Genomic DNA, 24,554 nt, shown 5'->3' on the forward strand with positions numbered 1-24,554 from the left:
TTTCTGCAACTTGGATTCTGCTTCTGAAGCCAGGGGACAAGATTGGGTTATCTCTACTCATTCATCACCTCTAGAGAGATCCATCCTGAAACCATGTAGAGAGAAGTCAATCTTCATTAGTGGTTAGGGACTCTGATTTGTGGGGAGAACAGTAGAAATGTTTCTGGAGCTAAAAACCAAAGTTACACTGGTATTTTAATAGAAGGGGGCTTTAGTAATTAACCAGTGATGTATATTTAAGACTTTTGAATAGTTTTTTTCCTTTATTTATATTTCTAGAACAGGTTTTGTTTTCTATTTTTATCCAGCAAATATATGAATAGATAAAATAGGCAAATTGAGAAAAGACAGAGAATGAAAGTGAGTCTAAATTGGCACATAGTGTGCACACAGTGATGGAAGATGATTTGCTACATGTATATTAACATATTTGAAAATCTAGACGTTTTCTATATTCACCAATTTCTGTATACAATTAAATTGTCTAATTGCACGTTTATGTCTTTCCAATGAATTTGTGTTTTTCTTTATTGATTTCTCATAAATATTATTCTTATTCTTTTGTACAAAATATCATTCTAGATAGCTCCTTCAGGATGGGATTCATATGATCTAAATAATAATACCACAATGAATATACAAAAGAAATATGAATATTTGATGTTATGTTACTATGGTGTTGTTTACACTGTTTCGGTATATATGAGCAGCAAAATAGAATACAATAGTAAAAATTGAAAAACTTTTAATTTGCCAGTTAAAATGCTCACTACAGATGTAGCATATCAGGTCACCATATAAAATTGCTTCATTGTGTATTTCATATTAAAATGGAAAATAGTAGCAGATAAATTTTACTAACAAAGTTATATTTTCTATTTCAAAGATAAACAGTCTATATTTTCTCTTAAAGAAAATAGTCTTATTAGGGATGGTCCAAAGAACATAGGCTGGTGGCTTACAATTTTATCATTTTAAATAACCTATTCTCAATATGGTCTGTACTGAGTGGAGATACTGGTCTTACTGAGTAGACTGAATGGCAGACAGAAAAAAAAAAAGAGAAGGTTGAGAAGTGAACAAAGCAGAACAGAGATCAGAAGAGAACATAGGAAAATAGACGAGAAGAGAGCACATGAAATTGGAAGGGAAGATTGGAGAGGAAGGGAATGGGGACTGGATTTTGTTTCCACATATTTTATGTCTGTGGGAAAATTTCAAGTACAAGACAGTAGATGCTGGAGAGGATGCAGAGAAAGAGGAGCACTTCTCCATTGCTGGTAGAATTGCAAACTGGTATAACCATTCTGGAAATCAATCTGGAGGTTCCTCAGAAAAGTGGGAATAGGTTTACCTGAAGACCCAGCTAGACTACTCTTGGGCATATACACAAAAATGTCCTGCCATTCCACAGGTGCATGTGTTCCACTATGTTCATAGCAGTCTTTTTTGTGATAGCCAGAAGCTGGAAACAACCCAGATGTCCCATGACAGAAGAATGGATACAAAAAATGTGGTTCATTTACACAGTGGAATATTAGTCAGGTATTAAGAATTACAACGTTACAAAATTTACAGGCAAAGGGATGGAACTCAGAAACATCATCCTGAGTGAGATAACCCGGACTCTAAAGGACATACATGGTATGTACTCACTGATAAGTGGATATAGACCAAAAGCTCAGAGTACCCACAATACAACTCATAGCTCATACGAAGCTTAATAAGGCCAAGGTGTGGATTCTCGAAATCCACTCATAAGGGGAACAAAATAATCACTGGAGTCAGAGGGACATAGGGTCATGGGTGAGAGAAGGGAGGGGAAGGGAAAAAACAGGGGCCAGGTTCAGGTATGGGAAGAGTCAGGAGAGTAGTCTAGAGGACCAGGAGAATGAATAGAAATATGTAGCAGTGTGTGTGTTTGGTGCTGGGTGGACATGCGGGGGGAGGGTTACTGGGAACCACTAAAAGTCCCAGACTCCAGGGATGCAACTAGTGTCTAAGACCCAATGGGGATGATATTAGCCGAAATACCCAACAGAGGGGAGATAGAACCTGAGGACAACACGCCAGGAGATAGGTATGGCCCCCATACCTATCTCCTGGTGTTGAGGGAAGGGGGCACCCACCCATCTCAAACTTTCTAACACAGAATTCTTCCTGTCTAAATGAAAGACAGGGACAAAAGGTGGAGCAGAGACTAAAGGAAAGGCCATCCAGAGACTACCTGTCTTAGTTAGGGTTTTACTACTGTGAACAGACACCATGACCAAGGCAAGTCTTATAAAAAACAACATTTAATTGGGGCTGGCTTACAGGTTCAGAGGTTCAGTCCATTATCATCATAGTGGGAGCATGGCAGGCATGGCGCAGGAGGAGCTGAGAGTTCTATGTCTTAATCCAAAGGCTGCTAGTGGAAGACTGACTTTCAGGCAACTAGGTTGAGGATCTTATGCCCACACCCACAGTGACACACCCATTTTAACCAGGTCACTCCTATTCCAACAAGGCCACACCTTCATATGGTGCCACTCCCTGGTCCAAGGATATACAAACCATCACATTCCACTCCCTGGTCCCCATAGACTTGTTAAAAAACATGATTCTATGGGGGCCATACTAACATAGCATAATGCAAGATGCATTTAGTCCAACTTTCAAAGTCCTCATAGTCTATAGCAGTCGCAACAATGTTAAAAGTCCAAAGTTCAAAGTCTCTTCTGAGATTTATTCAACTTAATTAACTGTAATCCCCAAAGCAAGGCAGGAAAACAGCTGGGCAAACTCCAAACTCTGCATCTCCATGGCTGATGTCAAAGCAGTCTTCAGATCTCCACTCCTTTTTCATCTTTGTTGATTGCAACAAACTGCTTTCTCCTGGGCTGGTTCCACTCCCTGTTAGCAGCTTTCCTCAACATATATCCATGGCTCTGGCATCTTTAACATCTTTGGGTCTCCAAGGCAATTTCAATGTTACAGCTTCTTGTTTCAGTGTCTGGGATTCCACTTGATCTTTTGGATTCCTCCTAAGCGCTGGCATCAATTTTCCAGCTCTGCCCTCTGTAGCACTCTAAGCTCAGGTTGATCCACTCCACTATGGCTGCTGTTCTTGGTGATCATCCCATGGTACTGACATCTCCAATACACTGGGGTGTTCCACTCCAACTAGGCTTCACCAATAGCCTCTCATAGGCTCTCTTCAGGGTGCCAAGCCTCAAATCCTTTGCATGACCCCTTCAGTCCTGGCCCATCAACTACAGCTGAGGCTTCACCTTCTCCAATGGCCTTACAGATAGATGTAGACACTCACAGCCAATCATTGAACTGAGACCAGGGACCCCAATGGAAGAGATAGAGAAGGATTGAAGGAGCTAAAGGGCTTGCAACCCCATAGGAAGAACAACAATATCAACTAACCAAACCCCTCCGGAACTCCCAGGGACTAAACCACCAGCCAGTATGCATGGGCTGGTCCATGGCTCCAGCTACATATGTAGCAGAGGATTGTCCTATCTATTATCAATGATGCTCCCAGAGAAGGGGAATGATAGAGGGATGAGGCTAGAGTGGGTCCGTGGGTGAGGCTAGAGTGGTGGGCAGGTGAGGGAGCATCCTCTTAGAGGGGGGATGGGATGGCAGGTTTGCAGAGGGGAGACTGGGAAGGGGGACAACATTTGAAATGTAAATAAATAAATAATCAATAGAAATTTAATGCTTAAATTTAATAATTAATAGAAATTTAATTTCAATGTTACAGCTTCTTGTTTCAGTGTCTGGGATTCCACTTGATCTTTTGGATTCCTCCTAAGGAATTCCTCATTTTTAAAATCATCTTTCCTCTTACAGCTAAGTTTATGGTAAAATGTTTAAACAAATGACTTTCTTTAATAAAGACATTACTATTTTCTTTAATATTTGGATGCAAATAAATAGTCCAAACATTGCTAATATAAATTTTATGTACTTAATAACATGAACTATATTAGTAGCCTTATAGAAGTCTTTGGAGAAATTATTTCTAGATTTTTTTTTTTTTTGAGATTTGTCCCATAGTGTGATATATAAACCACATTGAAAGACTTCAAAAGAGCAAGTGTGGAAAAACAAAACAAAACAAAATTTGAGTGTGACATATCAAATGTGTGCTATACATCAGCTTCCCGCTTCTCCTTGTCTGTCATGATCCTCATGCACCAGCTGAAAACAATTTTGCACATGGTCTGAAAGAAACTTCTGAGGTGACTTAGATATTTACTTCCTTTTTCTTACTACAGAAAAAGAGAAAACATGCTGTGTTAAGCCTTTTTTGCATATCTCAGCCACACAAAGAATCATAGAGGTTTTTTAACTGCCTCATTTTGTACAGATAGAAAACTTGATTTTTAAGAAGTCTCTCTTGGTCTCTCTGTATCCCTCTGTCTGTTTCTGTCTTTGTCTCTGTGTGTGTGTGTGTGTGTCTGTGTATGTGTGTCTGTGTGTGTGTGTTTGTGTATGTGTGTCTGTGTGTGTGTGTTTGTATGTGTGTGTGTGTGTGTGTGTGTGTTTATATGTGCTTTTGTGTGATAACCTAAGGGCAAAACAATGCCAGATCTAAGACTTGCTTGATTTCTCTGCAATAAAATTTATTGATGGGTAAAGAAAATAAAATAGTATTAAGTAAGAAATATATAAGTTTTTTATATCCATTCTCCTATTTAGCTTAAAATTTTTATAGGATCAATATCAATATCCCTACAGCTATAAAAACCAATAACTCTCATTGAAGACACTTTAAAGTGAAACAGTATTTAGAATCAGGATAGAGTTGTTCCTCTCACTTTTTCTGTTAAAATATGCCTTTCAGGATTAAAATTTTAAATTAATATGAAGAGAAATTATTTATATTTTAGACATTTATGTTTCTCATTGACTGAATAAACAGTTTTAAAGACAAAATCCCTATGAAAGTATTATTTTCTCATCAATCTTCTCCCCCTCTTTTTTTTTTTTGATAGACTAAATTTTTTTCCTTACCCTGAAAATGTAAACTTTTTACATCAGAAAAATAAAGAAAAAGGTATGAACAACATAAAACACTACAAAATACTTTGAGCTGTTTAGCTTTCCTGTGAAGAGGAAAACTTTAATACTACCACTTTAAATCAACATTAAAAAATATCATTATTTTGAATTTGAGTAATCATTTAAAAATGCATGCTTACCAAATATTGAATGAATCTTAAATGAAATAGTGATTTCTAGTATTGACATATATTTACTATCATGGAAATTTGATACAAATAGTTGAGGATCAGAATATATATACCTAGGAATGCTGATTACCAAGCTTGGTTCAGAAACAAAGCAGAAAACTGTCTTAATAATTTTAGTAGATAAACAACTACAGTTTATTCATCATGTGAGATGTGCCAGTTGGAGAAACTATCTTAATTAAAAATGTCTGTACAAATCCAAAGTCATTTTTACATATCTATTCATAAAAGTTAAAGTGTTACTGAAACTGGTAATTATGTTTAATAATAGTAAAAATATTAGCTATAGAAATATAATATTCTAATAGATATTTCTGTTAATCTTTTTCCTTCAAGAAACTAATTCTGCATATTCTTGCACAAGATGCAAACTAGGAAAGATCTTTGGTTCTGGTCATCCATTTTCTCAAAGAAATTCTATCAGTTATCTCTATCATAGAGGTCTAATTGCAAAGAAAAACAGTAGAAATAGTCATGAAATGAAGGTTAGGTCATAATTTACTATTTTTACAAATATTCTCTTGCCACCTATATGTGTGTGTGTGCATATGCATACATATAAATATGTTTGTATTGTATATATATGTATATATATATACATATATATGCATGTATACACATATATACATATTCACACCCATATAAAGATACTTTGCATGTTTCACATTTCAGGCACTGCCATATTTTTAGTTCTTGGGTGGTCACACTCATTGTATATCCCACCCAAGCTTTGTTGTATGGCCAGGCAATGGGCTGGAAAGAGGCCTCTTCATTTCTAGATGATCCTCAAAGTTTGGGCAAATCTGTCCTTTTTAGGCATAATTTCAATTTAGATTAATTACCAAGTTGTAGAATATTTTATTCATTTTATTTATTAGTTGAGTTTAAGCCATCTGTATTGGTCAAAATCCTTAAAAAAAGACAGAACCAAGCACTTCTAGTCAGGATAGACAGATAGATAGATAGATAGATAGATAGATAGATAGATAGATAGATAGATAGATGACAGATAGATACAGCTAGATGATAGAATGTTAGCAAGATAGAAAATCACATAACAGACTTCACATAGGTAGATGAAAGTCAGATAAATGATAGGTAGATATGTAGGTAAATAGATAAATGATAAACAGACAAAAAAGGAGTGTTAGATAGGATAATTATAGAAATTGGGCTATTTGACTGGGAAAACTAATTCCCATGGTAGGCTATATTTAATAATGGAAACTTTAGAAGGACCAAGGGCCAAAGAAGACAGCATCAGTGGCCCAGGGGAAATGCCTGAGACACATGAAGGGCTTTTTGCACAAATAGCAGTCTGAAGGTTTATAGATCTGAAGATCTTCAGTCTAAGGGCACCTCAATTCAGAGGAAGAGGAAATATATGCACCCCTCAACCCCTTTACCTTCTTGGTCCAGTCTGGATTTCATCTTCTTACACATTGCTGTCACTCAGAAAATAGATTTTTCTTATCCTGTTCACTGACAGATGAGTCGATCATCTCTGATAACAAAGATAGTCACATTCAAACAGTTATTTCCAGCCATCTTTCAGGTCACACTTAAAATTAGCCATTTCATTGTCATTAAAATGCAATGCGTGCTAAAAGGTTTATGGAAATCACATCTGCACTGAGGTGACCTCATCTGCTGGCTATCCCTAGGGTAGGTAGCATTGTGCTCCTGAGTGACAGGTATCATCATCCCTGAATTTTACTTAAGTAGGTCTATGGCTATCAGCCACCTCACACAGCCATGGTATGGCTCTTTTAGAATACTACAGTGCCTGCTGTGACCTTAACACTCCATAATTTAGTAGCTGCTCAAGCTTGAAAGTATTCACCGTACCAGGGATCTCAACTATATATTAATAAACAGGACCTTTTGTAGGAAAGGGTCACCACATGAAGACTGCCAAGAGCAATAGGAATAAATGAGCAGCCAAGTGTGAATATTCTTGCATATCAGCAAAGATATGTATAAAAAATCATACAGGGTTTCCAGGTTTGAGTGATGCTGGTGGTTCTTAAGGTTTTAGAAATTGAAGTTAGTGGATGAATGCCATTTATCTATAAATAGCAGGAGAGTTTGGCCAGATAGACCTTTCTGGGAAGCCAAATGGTAGTCATGGATAAGATATTGAAAGAACTGGGACGTCAGCCAAGTTTCTGTGACATCAAGTTTGACACTGTTTCTTTTGAACTAAATGCACAAGATTTAGACTCAGAACAATATTTAAAAAAAGAAAGAAAATCAAAACTTATACATGTGTCTACTGCAGATTCTCTGCATAAACTTTACATAAGAAAAAAAGTGGGCCAAAAGTGCCAGGTTACATTAATTATTTAGGTATCTTGATTGCATTAGATGTTGCACATATATTACCTGTTACTCTTGTTCCTGTCATCAATGTGGTAAGTAAATATCCAATGCTAAATAAAAATTAATATTGTTGACTAGATTTCTTACATTGCATGCATATGCATAATCATGTAACCTTATGATGTTCTTCCATTCTGCTTTACAGAGGCACAAGCTGCCTTGAGTTTACAACAAGCATCTAAGTAATATGTAAATAAGTGCTAATAACCCAAAGTTTAAATTAGAATAATGTGTCTCTAACTTTTGACTCCAAATAGATTTATGAAGCTAACTATCACCTAAGATGCTTTTCTTGCCAAAATGTATGTTTCCTATACAGTATAAAATACATGCTTCCCTTAAGTCCCAAAGATATATTAAATGACTCATTTTTCAGAGACCTCAGTGTTTATATAATGTGTTGAGATTTGAGCAGCCACAAAAATGACTTTACTAGGCTTTCCCCTGACAACCCCTTTCCACTTTTCATAGAGTATAAAATCTCTGTATTGACGGCTCAAAATTGAAATAACCCTCAAGTTTTATTATCCATTCTTTAGATGGACTTAAGTGGGTAATTAGAATCCTGTGTGATAGGTTAGAATCCATTTCATCTTCTAAATTAAGAATTCATGTAGGTCGCAAGAAAGTTTATTTTAAATGTGTTGAAACTCAAAGCATTACTTCCTGGGGAAGAAAAAGAGAAATATCATATAATCTTCGATTTGATATACTCAGAAAAAGGAATAAGAGCCAACTTTCTGGAAGAAATGGAAAAAACAAACCTAACAAAAGCCTCAAGATCATAATTACTTGAAAGTTCTAAAAGGCATCCACTGCATGCATTTTAGAAATTAAATAAAGATTCTAAAACCGTGCTTTTAGGAAAGACCAATAATACCACAGAATTCAATAGAAATGCACAAAGCTGTTTAACCTTGAAAAGGAATGTTAGGTTATATATGATGAGTATGTATGATATAAAATCCACGTGACCTAATGGTTAGAAAAGGTAATTAATTAATGATATCACCAAAACATACAAGACATTATCCTGAAGAAAAATAGCTGAAGAAAAAAAAATAACTACAAATTATATAGAGCCAGTATCAGTAAAATGAGAAGAAATTCTATGTGCATTGATGTCTGATGTCAAGAACTTCGAAGTCAATGTTACAAAAAACAGCAAGTAAATTATACTTCATCTCTACAGTAAATAAGTGAAGTATTATCACTGTAAATTGTATTAGGTGTTGACTTTCTACCATATTGTTGGGGCAAATATAATTAAAACGTAGGTATGTACTCTTCAAAATGTTACAAAAAATCCTCTGAAGTAGATTAAGGTTTTAAAAGTACTATCTATTCATTGCCATTACCATACATCTACAAAACATGCTATGACCATAGTCTACCATCACCATTTCCCTTTAACCTACTCTATTGATGCCCACCCAACCTGATGTCCTCTATTTACTATTGTTATTATTACTTATGTATTATTATTTAATTTTATTTGCCACTGCTGTCTAATTAGTGCTCTCCATGTGTGCCTGCCTGGATATCTGGCCACCTACTGAGATGTAGCAAACTACCAAAACCACACACTCTTAGAAGAAAGTGCCGTTTTCAATTAAGTTCCAATATTTCTTCTTGTATGGGCACAGCTTTGAGGGGCCCTTTCCCATACATTTGGGAATTTTGACTGGGTTGATCTGCAAGTCTTATTTACATAACTATAGCTGTGATTTCAAGATGTTTTGGTTCCAATCTGTAATCTCCAGCTCTTGAAGTCTTTTCTTTCTGTCTTCTGAGATGTTCCCTGAGCCTTGGATGTGGATGAAGTTGATAGGGACGATCCAGTCACAGCTGAGCACTCCACAGCCACTGACACTAGGCACTTTGACCAGCTATGATTCTTCTCATTAATTACTGCCCACTGTGAAACATTTTACTGATGTTGAAAGCAGTTAAAATATGTAGGTACACGCAAAATACTTAGAATATAGTTTGACAGTATGGTCATTTAGAAAAAAAACAGCAGATTCTTTCTCGGACCTAAAATCTCAAAAGTCGTGGGCTTTTGACTAGATTTATAGTTACAGACAGAAGTCCCCACAATGGAAAAGGCCTTATATACAATCAGAAAGAATTTTAATTCCAAGGAAGGCTTCTCATCCAGACTCAGGCTGAATTCTGGCTTTGCCATAAAATATTTTTGTGCAACTTTGTGTTAAGTTTCCCAGACTTCTGTGTGCCAGTTTTCTATGCTGCATTTATCACAAGGTTAGTATGGTGGATGAATTATCATGATAAAATTGTCCAGAATAAGAAATAATGTATAACCTGTTCTTGAAAGGGAGTGTGGCTGCTCTGTCACATGCAGGTCAGTAGGTGGCAGAGTGGAGACAGGCTATATCTCCACTCAGTGTTCTGACCTTTGAACATCTGAATGATCAGTAGCCTAAAATTCCCTGATAAAAGCAAGCCTGAGATGAATACCAGTAGGTGCCACATAGGTTAGGGTGATGGATCCCATGTCTGGAAGCAAGATGGAGCTAGAAGAAGTCACCTGGGGCAGGGTCCCATAAAGGAGTAAGCTGAGATAAACGACTGTCACATGGGGCCATTTAGGCAAGCCAGGCAAAGAGTGAGTAGTAGATTTGCACCATGGGGCCTGGACAGGTAGCTAGCCTGAGAGGAACGACAGTCGGGCACTCAAGCAAAGGCAAACAATGCCCGAGATGATTGCTTCCTAGTGCGATAATGCATGAGCATAAAACTCCCAAGACCACTCCCGAGATAACCTCAGACCTTCAGAGACCTGGGGCTCCATTAATAGGAGAAAGAAAGTGGTGGAAAAATGGGAGAAAAAGAGAAACAGAAGAATGAGGGTATAATGCAGACCAGCAGAACTGGAGACTCGATGGTAGTGAGGAATAGCCTGATGCCTCTTATCATGTACAGAACTCAGTACAGTTCTGTCATTTACGGAGTTCTGTACTCCTTGCCAGCGTCAGTGCTCAGGAGAGAGGCCCTGAACATTGAGGGAGTTGTGGGTGAGCTGGCCCCAGGATATAAGAGTGCTAGATCTGGCCCGACCACTTGTCTCCCTTATGTTGTCTTGGACAAGGAGGAGATACCCTCCTCCCACTTTATTCCCCTTCACCTGTGGCAGGTGGGAGACCTAGTTCTAGGGACATAAAAGCTTAAGACCCTGCCCCTCACCAGCTCCAGCACTTGAGAGAGCATCCCCTGAACATTGCCTGGGCAGCACAGTAAAGATGACACTGGCACATAGACTAGGAAGCCCCAAGAGCATAGATGTGGGAGAGCTTGCCTTTCCACTTATATGCTATATGGGCGGAAGGGGGTGACTTGCCCTCCCCTATCCCCCGCCTAAAGCAGGCAGGAGAGCTGGCCTAGAGATCAACAGAATGGCTTTACACTCCACCTGTTGCGGAACACACGTGGGCAGCACATCTGTCGGTTTCCAATGAGCCAGCCTGAGGGCATGAGTGTGGGAGAGCTGTCCCTGCCTTTTTTTTTTTTTTAATATTTTTTTTTTATTACGGATTTTCCTCAATTACATTTCCGATGCTATCCCAAAAGTCCCCCCATACCCCCCCCACTCCCCTACCCACCTATTCCCACTTTTTGGCCCTGGCGTTCCCCTGTACTTGGGCATATAAAGTTTGCATGTCCAATGGGCCTCTCTTTCCAGTGATGGCCGACTAGGCCATCTTTTGATACATATGCAGCTAGCGTCAAGAGATCCAGAGTATTGGTTAGTTCATAATGTTGTTCCACCTATAGGGTTGCAGATCCCTTTAGCTCCTTGGGTACTTTCTCTAGCGCCTCCATTGGGGGCCCTGTGATCCATCCAATAGCTGACTGTGAACATCCACTTCTGTGTTTGCTAGGCCCCGCCTAGTCTCACAAGGGACAGCTATATCAGGGTCCTGCCTTTTCATCTGCAGGGTGGTGGTGAGGATGAGGGAGAGGTACCCTCCTAAATCCCTAGTCTTTTGACATGTATGGCAGGCAGGATCGATGTCGCAGAGACAAGAGTGTGAGAGAACTGGCAGTGTCCCTCACTCACAGCAACACTTGGGAGAGCTGACCCTGCACCTCACATAGAGAATAGGGTAGAGCTGGCTCTGGTAGCTGGATTGCTGGTGTTCTGCCCTCAAGGACATGAGAGAGGAGGATGGGCAGGTTTACCAGCTTAGATACCTCTCAGGTTCAGATATAGAGCTTTGAGTTAGCTCACTCCATTATCTAACCCATTGGTGAACTGCAGATCTAGAGTCAAAACTACAGGATTTCCATGGCACTGGGTAACAACAGCATATCCAAATAAGTCCTAGTAAGTTTCCAGTGTTGAGTAGCAGAAGTTGGAGCCCTCATACTAGAACGATGAGCCATTGCATTAAACATTTGCAAGCAAAGAAGTATGAACAAAATGATGCACTGTGAGACGTACTGTGATACACTATAGCTTCTATGAGAGCTTATTTTCTCTGTTGGGAGGAGGGTTGCAAGGGTAAAGGGTGAGTACGAAGGGAGGGGGAGATGAGCAGGATTGGGATGTATGATGCAAAATTCAGGTTGAAACAAAACAAACAACGACATACACTCAATAACTTATGAGCACCGTGTCACTGTTAACGTAATGCAGTGGGAATTATCTCAAGTCTTCAAATGAGGAGGCTATATTACAGAGTATAGAAAAATCAAAGAACTTGTCCATATCCGCTCAGCAAGCAAATGGTGAGTGCAGCAGACTTACATTATTAGAACTTTCAGCAAATGTGCTTGAGATAAATAACATAGCCTACATATTCTACAAGTAAAAGAATCTATAAGAGAGGGACAAGAGATAGGGATATGTAGAACATATTCAAAACGGAGATTCCTATACCTCTGAGCAGCAGCAGCAGCAGCAGCAGCAGCAGCAGCAGCAGCAGCAGCAGCAGCAGAGATCTCAGAGGAAAAGTGGGAGGAAGAAATTACTGCTTTGAAACAGGATAAGTAGGAAAAGGTTCCTTTGTGTTCTGTGATTTTTCCATTAAGCTGTCTTCAGTTTACAGCTGGTAGCTCTCCTTTCTATATGTAGGGAACACCATGACCTTGCTACTCTGTTTCTCTCACTTGAATGACCTTCATACGCACACGGTTACAGCATGCAGTGTCCTGGTGACATGCCCTTGTGTTCTAATCAAACGAACATAGCCATAACTCAAATCAAGCTTAACAAGAAATCATGATTTTTAATGACCAATTTCCCTTAAGTGGATGCACTTATCTGAGAATAGGGGATGTTTGCTAGCTCATGTTACTCCTATATTTATAGCCAATGATGTTTGAAATACCTTTAAAATAAGACATATAATAATTGAATGAATTTATTTTCTACATCCGGATAAATAATATATGTATACTAAAATTAATAAGCAATTTTCTTTGATTTGAAGATCACTATGAAATTTTAAAATGTTTCTATAGGAAGTAAAATTACCTGTGAGAAGACTGTTATCATTCAAAAATAATCAGACAAAGAGATAGAAAATTTTCATTATTGTTCCACTGTTTGACACTCAAAAAAGCAATGACCATCCTTGACATTTCCTGACATTTATTCCCATTAAAAATCCTCTCAGGTGCATAATTAAAACTGTAATATCTCATAATAATTGGAAGAAGGTAGAAGCACTGTGACGAGAAAACATCTTAAAGTGTCTGCAAACATCCTGTATTGACTAGCTCCTTGTAAATAAAGTACATTATTAATTCTTCTTTACATTAGAGCAACAAGATTTTAGAGTATCATAATTCTTAATGTTATTTATGAGTATCACTATATACAAGTGAGATATAGATGTTTTCTAAACCAAGAGAACAGATTCTCATTTTTCTTTTCAGAAACCTTAGCATTCGCAGCTAACTGAATGCCACTGCAGGAGCTATAATCAATCACAGTGCGCAATGTATTCCAAGATAAGGCAACAATAGCAGTACAGAGGGAAATATTCCTTCTGTGCAAATAAATTACATGAGATTTCAGGGATCTGGACACTGGACACTTAACTTCGAGTATTTCCCTTGGGCTTTCTTTGCAGTTCAGTGCGGAACCTCTTGCACCCAGCAAAGCTTTTCTTGAAGCTCACAATGCCCCCTTAGTCCTTCAGTACAGAATGACTTTCAGAACTGTGTTACTTTCTTTATCTTGAAATGGCAAGGATGCTGGGAAGTCATTTGTTACCGAAAGAGTAACCATTAGCATTTACATGTTAGCAATGAGGAATAATGAAATAGTCACTTCATTTAGTATTGAATATAAGATTATTTTGCCAAGCATCCATTTCTAAATTTCCATTCTCTTTTCTGACAAAAGAGAAAAAAACTGCAGTCAAAATAACGTGCACTCTGCATTCTTTTAAGATATTGAATGTTATATACTAAGCTCTTATGGTAAAGGCTTGGTTCCGAAGTTATGGGGTCTCCCTCTCCCTCATCTTCTTTCTCTTAGAAAACTATCGTACTGCTAATAAACACATACAGCCAGTAGAACCTTTAACCTTTAAACTATTGTTCACTGTGGGGAGCAGAAGAAGCTTTGGGTGAATGAAGTCCTGAGTCAAGGTGAGGTTTTGGGACAGGCATGAGCATGTTGAAGATGTCAGTGTCTCAACTCCATAAGGCCTTCTGCAAGTGAGGTTGAGAGGAATGGCAGTCTGTGTAATTGTCCACTCATCATAAAAGCTGAGGTGGAAGTGTTTCCTTCACATCAGCCCCTGTCTTGCTCTTTTCCACCCTCAAATTTTTATTAGTGTATTTGTGCATGAAATTCCTCTGTGCGGTGGTTGCTCGCAGCCAACCATTGGACTGAGCACGGGGTGCCCAGTGGAGGAGTTAGAGAAAAAACTGAAGGAGCTCAAGGGGTTTACAACCCCATAAGAAGAACGATATCAAACAACCAGACTGCCTTCCCACCCCCAGAGATCTGAGGGACTAAATCACTAACAAAGGAGTAAACATAGAGGGACCCATGGCTCCAGCTGCATATGTAGCAGAGGATGGCCTTGTCGGGTATCAATGGAGGAGAGGCCCTTGGTCCTGTAAAGGCTCAAGGCCCTAGCATAGGCAAACTCAAGGGCAGGGAGGCAAGAGTGGGTGGGTGAGTGGGGGAACACTATCATAGAGACAGGGGGAACAGTAATAGAATAGGGGGGTTTGGAGGGGACCAGGAAAGGGGATAATATTTGAAATGTAAATAAAGAAAATATCTCCCCCAAAAGACCCTATGTTAAAATATATAAAAAACAAACAAAAAAAAATCCCTGTGCACACTTGCACATTTATGTGCATGAATGCAGCCTGGGTATGTCCCATACACATATAGAGGTTAGAGAAGACACTTGAATTACCCTTTAACAGAGACAGAAATGCTTACTTTTGGTTTTCTTTCTTTTTGTTTATTTTATCTGCTAATTGTCATGGAAGGTTGTTCAGGAACATCTGGATTTTTTTTTTCTATCCCTGGACTTGTCATAAAAGCACTGGATTTTACAGATGCTAATAGTGAATACTCAGCTTTTATATATATTCTGATATTAGAACTCAAGACTGCATGATGTTGTGTGGTAAGCTCTTTTACCTACAGTCATTTCTCAAGCTTCAATGCTTCCCAGTGCCAAGTCCCGCCCTTGAGTCAAATCTGAGATGTAAGAACTACAAAACAATACCAGATACAGCCACACATCGATTATCCAGACATACAGTGTTCTTTTTCTTTTCTGATTTGATGTTTGGAGATAGGTTCATCCCAATAAAAGCAATGTCAAATGTGTTATTCAAACGTGACAAGTTAAACAGTAAAAAACACATATGCAGTTGAGGACACATAGAAGACTCCTCCACCATAAAAATGTCTCTTTTGTTCCTGCTACCAGTTTTCCACAGTCTTTGTACAGTGATTGTTAATTCATTTCCAAGTATGTCTGTTTGCAAAAACCAAACAAATGTATCAGCAATTAGCAGTAAATTCTTTTTATCACTATTCATTATTAATGTGTTAAATGTTCAAATTTATCTAATTTGGCTTTTAAATTACACAATGCTTCAGGTTAAATTGGATTTAAAAGATGAGAAGGAAGCAAATGTAAGGGGTAGTGACTCTCAGTGACACTGTTATTTCCAGACTGTGACTAACATTAACAAGGTCATAACTCCTGAGTTAGGATTTCCACCCAAAAGTTACACTCCAGGTTCCAAATTTACTGTTATTCCAAATTACCTCTACTTTTATACAGAAGCATTCTCCAATGTTTTTATTATCCATTAATAACTAACAAAAGAAAGATTCTTGTAGAATCTCCCTTTATATTTGTAAATACAGAATTTAATACATTTTAATGTGACTGCTTCTTTAGCCCAGAGTTTCTTTTTTCTTTTTCTTTTTTTTCTTTTTTTTTTTTTTGGTTTTTCCCAGAGTTTCCAAAGGACTGAAACATATTATTCTATTTTTGTAATAATAGAGACACAAGTTTAAGTTACTCAGCAGGAAATATATTGCTAATTCAAGTATTTTGCCAGCTTCAAAGTCACTTTCAGTTTACATAAAATATTAAGACTGGATGTTGGCCTAATGCTGCAGATCCTCTCATTACCAATACTGTCATGCTGAGTTCAAATTCTTCATAAACAAACAGTTTAACAGGGAAGTCATAGTACACAATTTAATCTTTTTAAATTTCTCTGTAAGACTTATGTTATACTTCAATACAGAGGATCCCTATCAAGGATAGTGTTTTATGAACATGTGACGTTCTGGTAAGTGAATAAGGAATTAGGAAGATTTTTAAGTGATAGAATAATTTATTATTTTTAAACATTGACAAAAATATGGTTAATTACACATATTAAAATGTCTTCACAATCATAAATGGATTCAGTATCTGCATTTATTTAAAAATAATTTGGACATAGTTATGGAGTACCAAGAGAGTTTCAGACAGGCTGAGCAAATACTTTATGGGGGTCGGAGAGAGAAAAGCATTCCTAGAAGGCAGCTGGTGTAGAGTACCAACTCTCAGAGAGGTGTAAATGTGGACAACTCGCCGCAATATGAAAATAAGTTCATTTGGGCAACACTCATTTTTGTTGAAACCATCAAAACTACCAAGAATTAGTGTTTCCATGTTGGAAAACAGTTTAAAATAAACAGAGCTTATAATCACTTGTGACTTGAAATTGTGAGAATGGATGACAGTTAGGCCAATAGAATTAATCTAGTATTTTGTATTTGAAATAGAGCTACCCTTGATTCCTATATCCACTATTAATTTATGTCTGGATACTTCTCAATCTTTCAGAGCTGTGAATGCTTAGGTATAAAAGCCTAAGTTTTAACTATACAATTATATGAGGCATGTCAACATATTTTCCACTATGCAATATCAGGAAATTAACATTTCTAACTTCCTTCTGGGCAGTGGTGGTGCACGCCTTTAATCCCAGCACTTGGGAGGCAGATACAAGCAGATTTCTGAGTTCGAGGCCAGACTGGTCTACAGAGTGAGTTCCAGGACCAAAAAAAAAAAAAAAAAAAATTCTAACTTCCTCAATTCATGAAAAACAGAAATGGAAGAAAGACATCTTCTTAATGAATTTAGAAATAGCAGAAAAATACATTTGGCGTCTCTGACTTTTCCACTGTCCTTACAAGACAGCCTCTAAATGTATGAAACTCCAAGTTCAATTCATATTACCAATATGTAAGGGAAACTTATTGATCTTAAAACATTGTTGTAAAGACATAGTTGTAGTGCAATTTGAGTGAATTAATGCAATAATATTGGATATCATGGTTACTGCTGCTGCTAATGATATGATAAAATAACTATTATAATAAAGCTATAATGTTATCATGAGATTAAAGTATATTTGCTACATAAAAGTGAATATTTATTTTTATTTTATAATTAAATCAACTTACTCAACTTAATGGATCGTCTTAAATAAAGGTTGCGAAATGACAGGAGAAACTGAGAATGCCACATTTTTTCATTATCATAAAATATTAATATTTACATTACCAAAAAGTCATGCTTTAATTTTTCCATTGACCTTTATCGGGAACTTTAAGTAAACATATGTAATTTTGTAGTTCAGATTTAATCAACTGTGACCTTAATGGTTAGCTAAATAAAATTAAATCATTTTGGAAATTAGATTTTCAATACTCACAGAGAATATCATCACAGGAAGGAGATATGAAACAACAAGATGTGATGACTTCCTAACACAGATATTGGAAATAACTAACTGGGTTTGACCTATTGTTCCCACATTGATCATATATAATCCAACAAATAGCATGGGTTTAAAATTGTTTCAATCTACTTGTGATGCTAATGGAAGAACCTTGAGCTACATTATTTGAAATTACGTAGTTTCATTTTTTAATACATTCATAATTGGTTGTTTGGAGTATCTCTTTTCTTATTAACATCTGTTTTCTAAGCAACATAGTAGTTGTTCCATTCACCATAGCAGTACCATGAGTTTGATGTAAATGGTGCCATTTTAATCACATAAGAACCATGGGCTTCAGTTTCTGATAGGGGAGGGGCTGAGATTCAGTGCCCATGAGGTGATACTTCTCTTGTTCAGATTGCTCACTTCCATCATTTTGGCAGAATCCAAGGGAGCTAAAAGAACAATATGTCAGGTCATTACAGCTTCCTTTCCAATTGAAATGTCGACCTACTTCACTTCTTATCAGATCACAACTAGTTTATGTATCCAGTTAAAAGCCAAGACCAAGTGCAGGAAATATACTGCATACTTTTTCTGTCTTCAGCCTTGCAAGAAAGCTATAATTTGCACAACAAGTTACACTATAAATTCTAACATCTAATCTCATTGAGTAGCTGAATGTATCTCGTGAAAATTGATTGCAACAATTTTTTCTAGGGAATTCAATCTCAATATTGAAGAGCATTTCTGGTAAGCCAGACAATTGCAATATATTTAGTCTCCAAAGTTCATAGAACGTAGAGAAGTTTTTGATGTATGACTGTTATCCCTAGGAGACTTTTTTAACCCACCAAAGTATCTTGCATTAGCTTTTCAGACACAGCCAATTATTGCAAATGCATAGGAAGGAATTTTAAATAAAAGTATTCATCAATATTCACTAAGATATTTGATATTTAATGTTGGCATATTTCACCCTGGATGTTCTTAAGAAATCAAGTAATGTGTTTTTGAATCTAGGACCAAGATTTTCTGTGTCCTAAAATAAATGGCTTTAATTTACTTTCAGCTTTTTAATGTCATAGCTATGACACTTCAAAGAACTTGCATTTACAAAATAAATATGGAATAAAGAATACCACCATGATAAATATAAATTGTATGTAATAAAATATGTATATACATGAATTTTGACAGTACTCATAATTTTTATAAAATACACACACATTAAATTATCAAAACCTGGGATAAAAATTCAAATGGAAATTAATTAAATTAAACGTTTTCTACAAGACTTTTTTTATTTGTTGGATTTTTAAAAAAATTTTTATTAGATATTTTCTTTATTTTCATTTCAAATGTTATCCTCTTTTCTGGTCTCCCTCCGGAAACCCCCTCCCTTTATCTTCTCCCCTCTCCCCCTGCTCACCAACACTCCCACTCCCACTTCCTGACCCTGGCATTCCCCTACACTGGAGCATAGAGCCTTCACTGGACAAAGGGCCTCTCCTCCCATTGATGACCAACTAGGCCATTCTCTGCTACATATGCAGTTGGAGCCATGAGTCCCACCATGTGTACTCTTCAGTTGGTGGTTTAGTCCCTGGGAGCTCTGGGGGTACTGGTGAGTTCATATTGTTGTTCCTCCTATGGAGATGTAAACCTGCTCAACTCTGTGGGTCCTTTCTCTAGCTCCTTCTTTGGGGACCCTGTGCTCAGTCCAGTAGATGACTAACAGCATCCACCTCTGTATTTGTCAGGTTGGATTTTCTTATTTGATGGCACAGGCCCTCATGTTCTCCAAGCTTGCCTATAACTCACAGTGTAACTATGTAGCCAAGGCTGAACTGAAATGTAGTATCCTAGTGCTTCCATCACTCAGGTGGTGGAACATAGACATGTTCTATCATGACCCTTAGAAACGTTTGATTCTATGTTTCTATTTTCTTATTTAATTTCTCCTTGGTCTAGTTTTGTAATTCCTGATTTTGCTGTGTTATGGTTTGTTCCTTTCTTCATTCTTCCTTCTCAGCTCTTTCTCTGTTCTTTCTCCCACTTCCTTGTTTCCTCACCTTTCGTTTCCTTTCCTCCCTCTCCCTCCTCCCATTACTTACATTATCTTTTCCCAATATTACAGATTTTATCTTACTAGGACAAATTTTATATTTTTTCAGAGCAAACTTTAGAACACTTTATTTAATTTATTTTTAATTTTACTAATGATTTTCTCAGTATTTCCTTATCTTTCAAACTTATCCTGAATAAACAGAAGATTCAATTTCAAAATTCACAGAAGCTTTGTTATATTGAACAGGAAAAAAATCATTTAAGAAGTCTTATTGGAGTCTGACTCAATATCCTTACTCTTGGCCAAAACATTTTTGCTCTCAGTATTTAACAGATACATAGTAATTTAAGGCACTTTTTTTCCTCATATTGACTATATAGTTAATAGCTAAGTTAAAGATTTATAGGTTGAAAGAGTCTGGGAAATTGGGAGAAAGATGGATTGGGAATTTAAATTTCTAGCCCATGCTACTATACCCAGCAAAACTCTCAAATTTTATATTCCTAAATTAAGACCCTCTGCCAGAAAATGAAACTAACTCAGCAAAGTACTCAGGATGTGGCATGTTCTTGATAATGTTAAACATTGCATGTTAAATAAAATGTATTGTTGAGAATTTTTCACTATTCTGGGATTTTGTTATTCCATATGAAGTTGAGAATTGCTCTTTCCATCTCTGTAAAGAGCTGAGTTGTAATTCTGATGGGGATTACCTTGAGTCTGGCAGATGGCTAATTTTACTATGTTAATCCTATCAATCCATTAGCATGGGAGATCTTTCCATCTTCTGAGGTCTTCTTGATTTCTTTCTTCAGGGACTTAAAGTTCTTGTCATAGGGTTCTTTTGCTTGCTGGCTTATAGTTACACCAAGATATTTTATATTATTTGTGACTGTTGTGAAGGATATTGTTTCCCTAATTTCTTTCTCTGTCTGTTTATCCTTTGTATAAAGGAAGGCTACTGCTTTGAGATAGTTTGAATCCAACCACTTTGCTGAAGTTGTTTATCAGCTGTATGAGCTCTCTGGTAGAATTTTGAGGGTAGCTCATCACCTCCAGTAGATAGACATGGCCCCCAGTTGACATCTCAAAATGTTTGACCTAAAATTGTTTCTGTCTAAAGGAAATGCAGGGACAAAAATCAAGCAGAGACTGAAATAAAGGCCATACAGAGACAGCCCCAATTTGAGATCCATTCCTGCACAGGCAACAAACTGCAACCCTATTGTTGATGCCATGTTTTGCTTGCAGACATCAGCACCTGACTGAAACAGATACTTACAGATACTTACAGCCAACCATTAGACTGAGCTTGGGACCTCTATGGAAGAATTAGGGGAAAATCTGAAGGAGCTGAAGGGGATTACAACCCCATAGGAAGTGCAACAGTATCTGCTAACAAGAGGACCCCCCTCAGAGCCTCAGAACTAAGCAACCAACCAAAGAATATACATGGGCTGGTCCATGGCCTCTGCTACATATGTAGCAGAGGATTGCCTTGTCTGGCTTCAGTCAGAGGGGATGTGCTTGGTCCTGTGGAGGCTTGATACCCCAATGAAGGGGGATGCTAGAAGGGTGAGGTAGGAGTGGATGGGTGGGTGGAGGATCACCCTCTTAGAAGCAAAGGGGAAGGGATTGGGGTAGGGGAATCATGGAGGGGAGACTGGTAAAGGGGGTAATATTTGAAATGTAAATATAATAATTAATAAAGAAAAAAGGCAAAAAATGAAAAAAATTAGTTAATTGATTTTTATGTTGTCTTTTAAATTGAATATGCTATGTTTTGTGTTTTAATCATAATTACTCCCCACCTTTCCCCAACCCAACCTACTTCACCATTCCTCCAAATTGTATCTTGTTTTTTCCTCAAAAAACCAATGTGTACTGCCCAAATATTCCTGGGTGTGTGTTCTCCCACTGAAGAAATATTGCCTTATGAGGGGACAGACTTTGCTATTATCTGATTCTGTCTCCTAGCAGTTAAAAATGCTTGTTTAAGTTACATGACTATGGTGGGCTTGTGTGGTTTTACTGACACTCCTGTTAATGATGGTATTTGATATGGCCCAGATTTGCACAGGATTTTTACATACTGTTACAACCACTATGAGATTATATGTTTAGCTATGATGTTGATGTCCAGAAGAAAATTTTTTTTGGAGTTATCTACCTCCTCTTACACCAGTCCCATCCACCTCTTTCATAAAAATACCTGGACCTTGGAAACAAGTGGGAAAATATACATGTTCTCTTTAGGGCTGAGCATTCTGAAGAATATTAATCTATGTACTTAAACCCTTTGTGAGTCTCTGTGTTAATCCTCATCTACTGCAAATAGAAGCTTCTGTCATGAAAATTGAAAGTTGCATTAATTTTTTGTGAATAACAAATCCTTAGCAATCATTTAAGATTATGTCCATTCACCAAATAATAACTATTGCCTCTCTGCTAGGGATTATGAAGTATCTTTCTGTAAGTATAGTTCTTCAGGGTTTTTTCTTTTTCCCTTTTGCACCCAAATAACTGCAGGGTGTTTCTATGCCCAGTGTAGCCCGTTTTAGCTCCTGAATAAAGACACAGAGACCTGGTACTGTTATTAACAAGCTGTAAGCACTAATATCTGGTCAGGTTCTTAGCTATTCTAACCTGATTAGGCTGCTACTACCCAGGCAAATGGTGCTGTACCTGCATCGGAGTCTTGCCCTGCCCTTGTCCTTTTGGTTGCTCTCTCATTGGGATATCATGGTGAATCTTCCTGATTCTTCTTTATGGTCTTTCTATACCTTCTTCTAGTCCTGCTCTATTTCTCTCTCCCATCTCTTTCTGGGAACTCCTGACTGGGATCAGAATTCCCTCCCTATTCTTTTCTACCCAGCTAGTTGGCTGATTAGCACTTTACTAACCAGCATGGCATTGTCTGGACTACAATGAGAGGTCTGGGCATAGAAATTGTTATCTGAATACAGAGTGTACAAAAACTTTCCCAAACATCTTGTCATAGATTATTGGCCCAACAATGGAGCCAGGTACAGGTTTCATCTTGTGGAACAGGAGTCATCCTTTGCCTCTGTATTTTACAATTTTTCTCCCACCTCTTTTATGAAGTTCTATGATCCTTAATGCAGTCTCTTTTGTCACACCAATACATTGACTAACTGAATGTTTCTGTGTTAATCACCACTAAGAAACCTCTCTGATGATGCTTGACAGATGTGCTCATATCATGTGTGTTTACTAGAATATAGTATTAGGCTCTCTCTTAAAGTTTTTCATGTATATAACCACATGTTACTGACCCTGATAACAGTGCCAGGTATGGGTTTCATTTCCTGGTGCATACCTTAGATCCAATAAGAAAGTGATTGGTTTCTCCCATTACAATAATTCTGCTATTGAACCAACAGGCATATCTTGCTTTGTCAGTCCTTACTGTAGTTCAAGGTAGGGTCAGACTATTTTCCTCTTCTAGAAGCATGCCTAGCTTTTGCTGGCACTATGAAAGCCAGCATTGATGAGGCTTCCACAAAAGTACCAGCTTGATTTCTACATGTCCTCTGAATCCAGTTTGTAGTGTGTTCAGTAACAAAGACTTACTATTAATTTTCCTAAGGTAGCCAATTGGATTGAAAATAGTCTGTCATGTTCCAAGGACTATAGGTTTCTACTAGTTGAACAAAAAGATAACCCATCTTGGTGCAAGGGTTTATATCTGCTAGCATGTAGTGTTTTTGTTGGGATTATTGGTCCCTTTTGTTACAGACGGCTTCATTAAAACCCATGTAATGCACGTATTAATATATATATATATATATCCATATCTCCATATCCATATATATATATATATGTATATATATATATATATCCTCTATGATGTGAGGTTTCCCTGAGACCTTTCACAAAGCCCACAGTATTAGTGACTTCCCATTTTCTTCCCTTACTCTACCCTCTCATGCTAGTGTAAAGGTTCTCATGATAGTGTTTCATTTTCTACTTTAACCTTGTGCATTACTACGTTCTGTCTCTCATTCATAGAAAGCCCCTTTCCCATATCTCCTTACCGTGTTTTTCCTCTATATCTATTTCAATCACAGCATATATATCTGAAGTTAAAAGCTATACTCACAAGACAGAAAAATATGTAACAGGTATTTATCTTTTTGGGTTTGGTTTAGTTCCCTTAGAATGACTGTATCTAGTTATATCATTTTGCCTGCTAATTTAATAATTTTGTGTGTCTCCTCCCTCCATCCCTCCATCCCTCCCTCCCTCCTCCCCCCTCTCTTTCTTTCATGATAGAGTCTTTCTCTATTTTGTAGCTATGGCTAACCTCATACTCAACAGATGCACCTACCTCTGCCTTCCAAGTGCTAGGATTAAAGGTGTATGACTTTTTTTTTTATTCTGAATAACATTGCAGAATAAATAATATTTATTCTGAATAAAAATGTGCCATATTTCTTTCAGCACATTTACTGGTAAACATTTAGGTTGTTTCTATTCCCTGGCCTTTGTGAATATAGGACTAAGGGGAGCTTTCCCATGTCACAAGATAATATTCTTTGTGTGTGTCTTTGTTTCTCTCTGTCTCTCTGTCTCCCACCCCCATTTGT

General features: G+C 37.4%; 1 non-coding gene across 1 annotated transcript; it reads left to right on the forward strand.

Annotated features, from left to right (window-relative positions):
• Positions 1-9,958: 9,958 nt before the first annotated feature.
• Positions 9,959-10,085, forward strand: LOC115029309 (small nucleolar RNA SNORA17). Its single transcript, XR_003834883.1, has one exon. It is a non-coding gene; the product is annotated as a small nucleolar RNA SNORA17 (small nucleolar RNA).
• Positions 10,086-24,554: the final 14,469 nt, after the last annotated feature.

Source organism: Mus caroli, unplaced genomic scaffold, assembly GCF_978045245.1.
Source record: "Mus caroli unplaced genomic scaffold, Mus_caroli_1 scaffold_12, whole genome shotgun sequence".
In the NCBI taxonomy this organism is placed as follows: domain Eukaryota; kingdom Metazoa; phylum Chordata; class Mammalia; order Rodentia; family Muridae; genus Mus; species Mus caroli.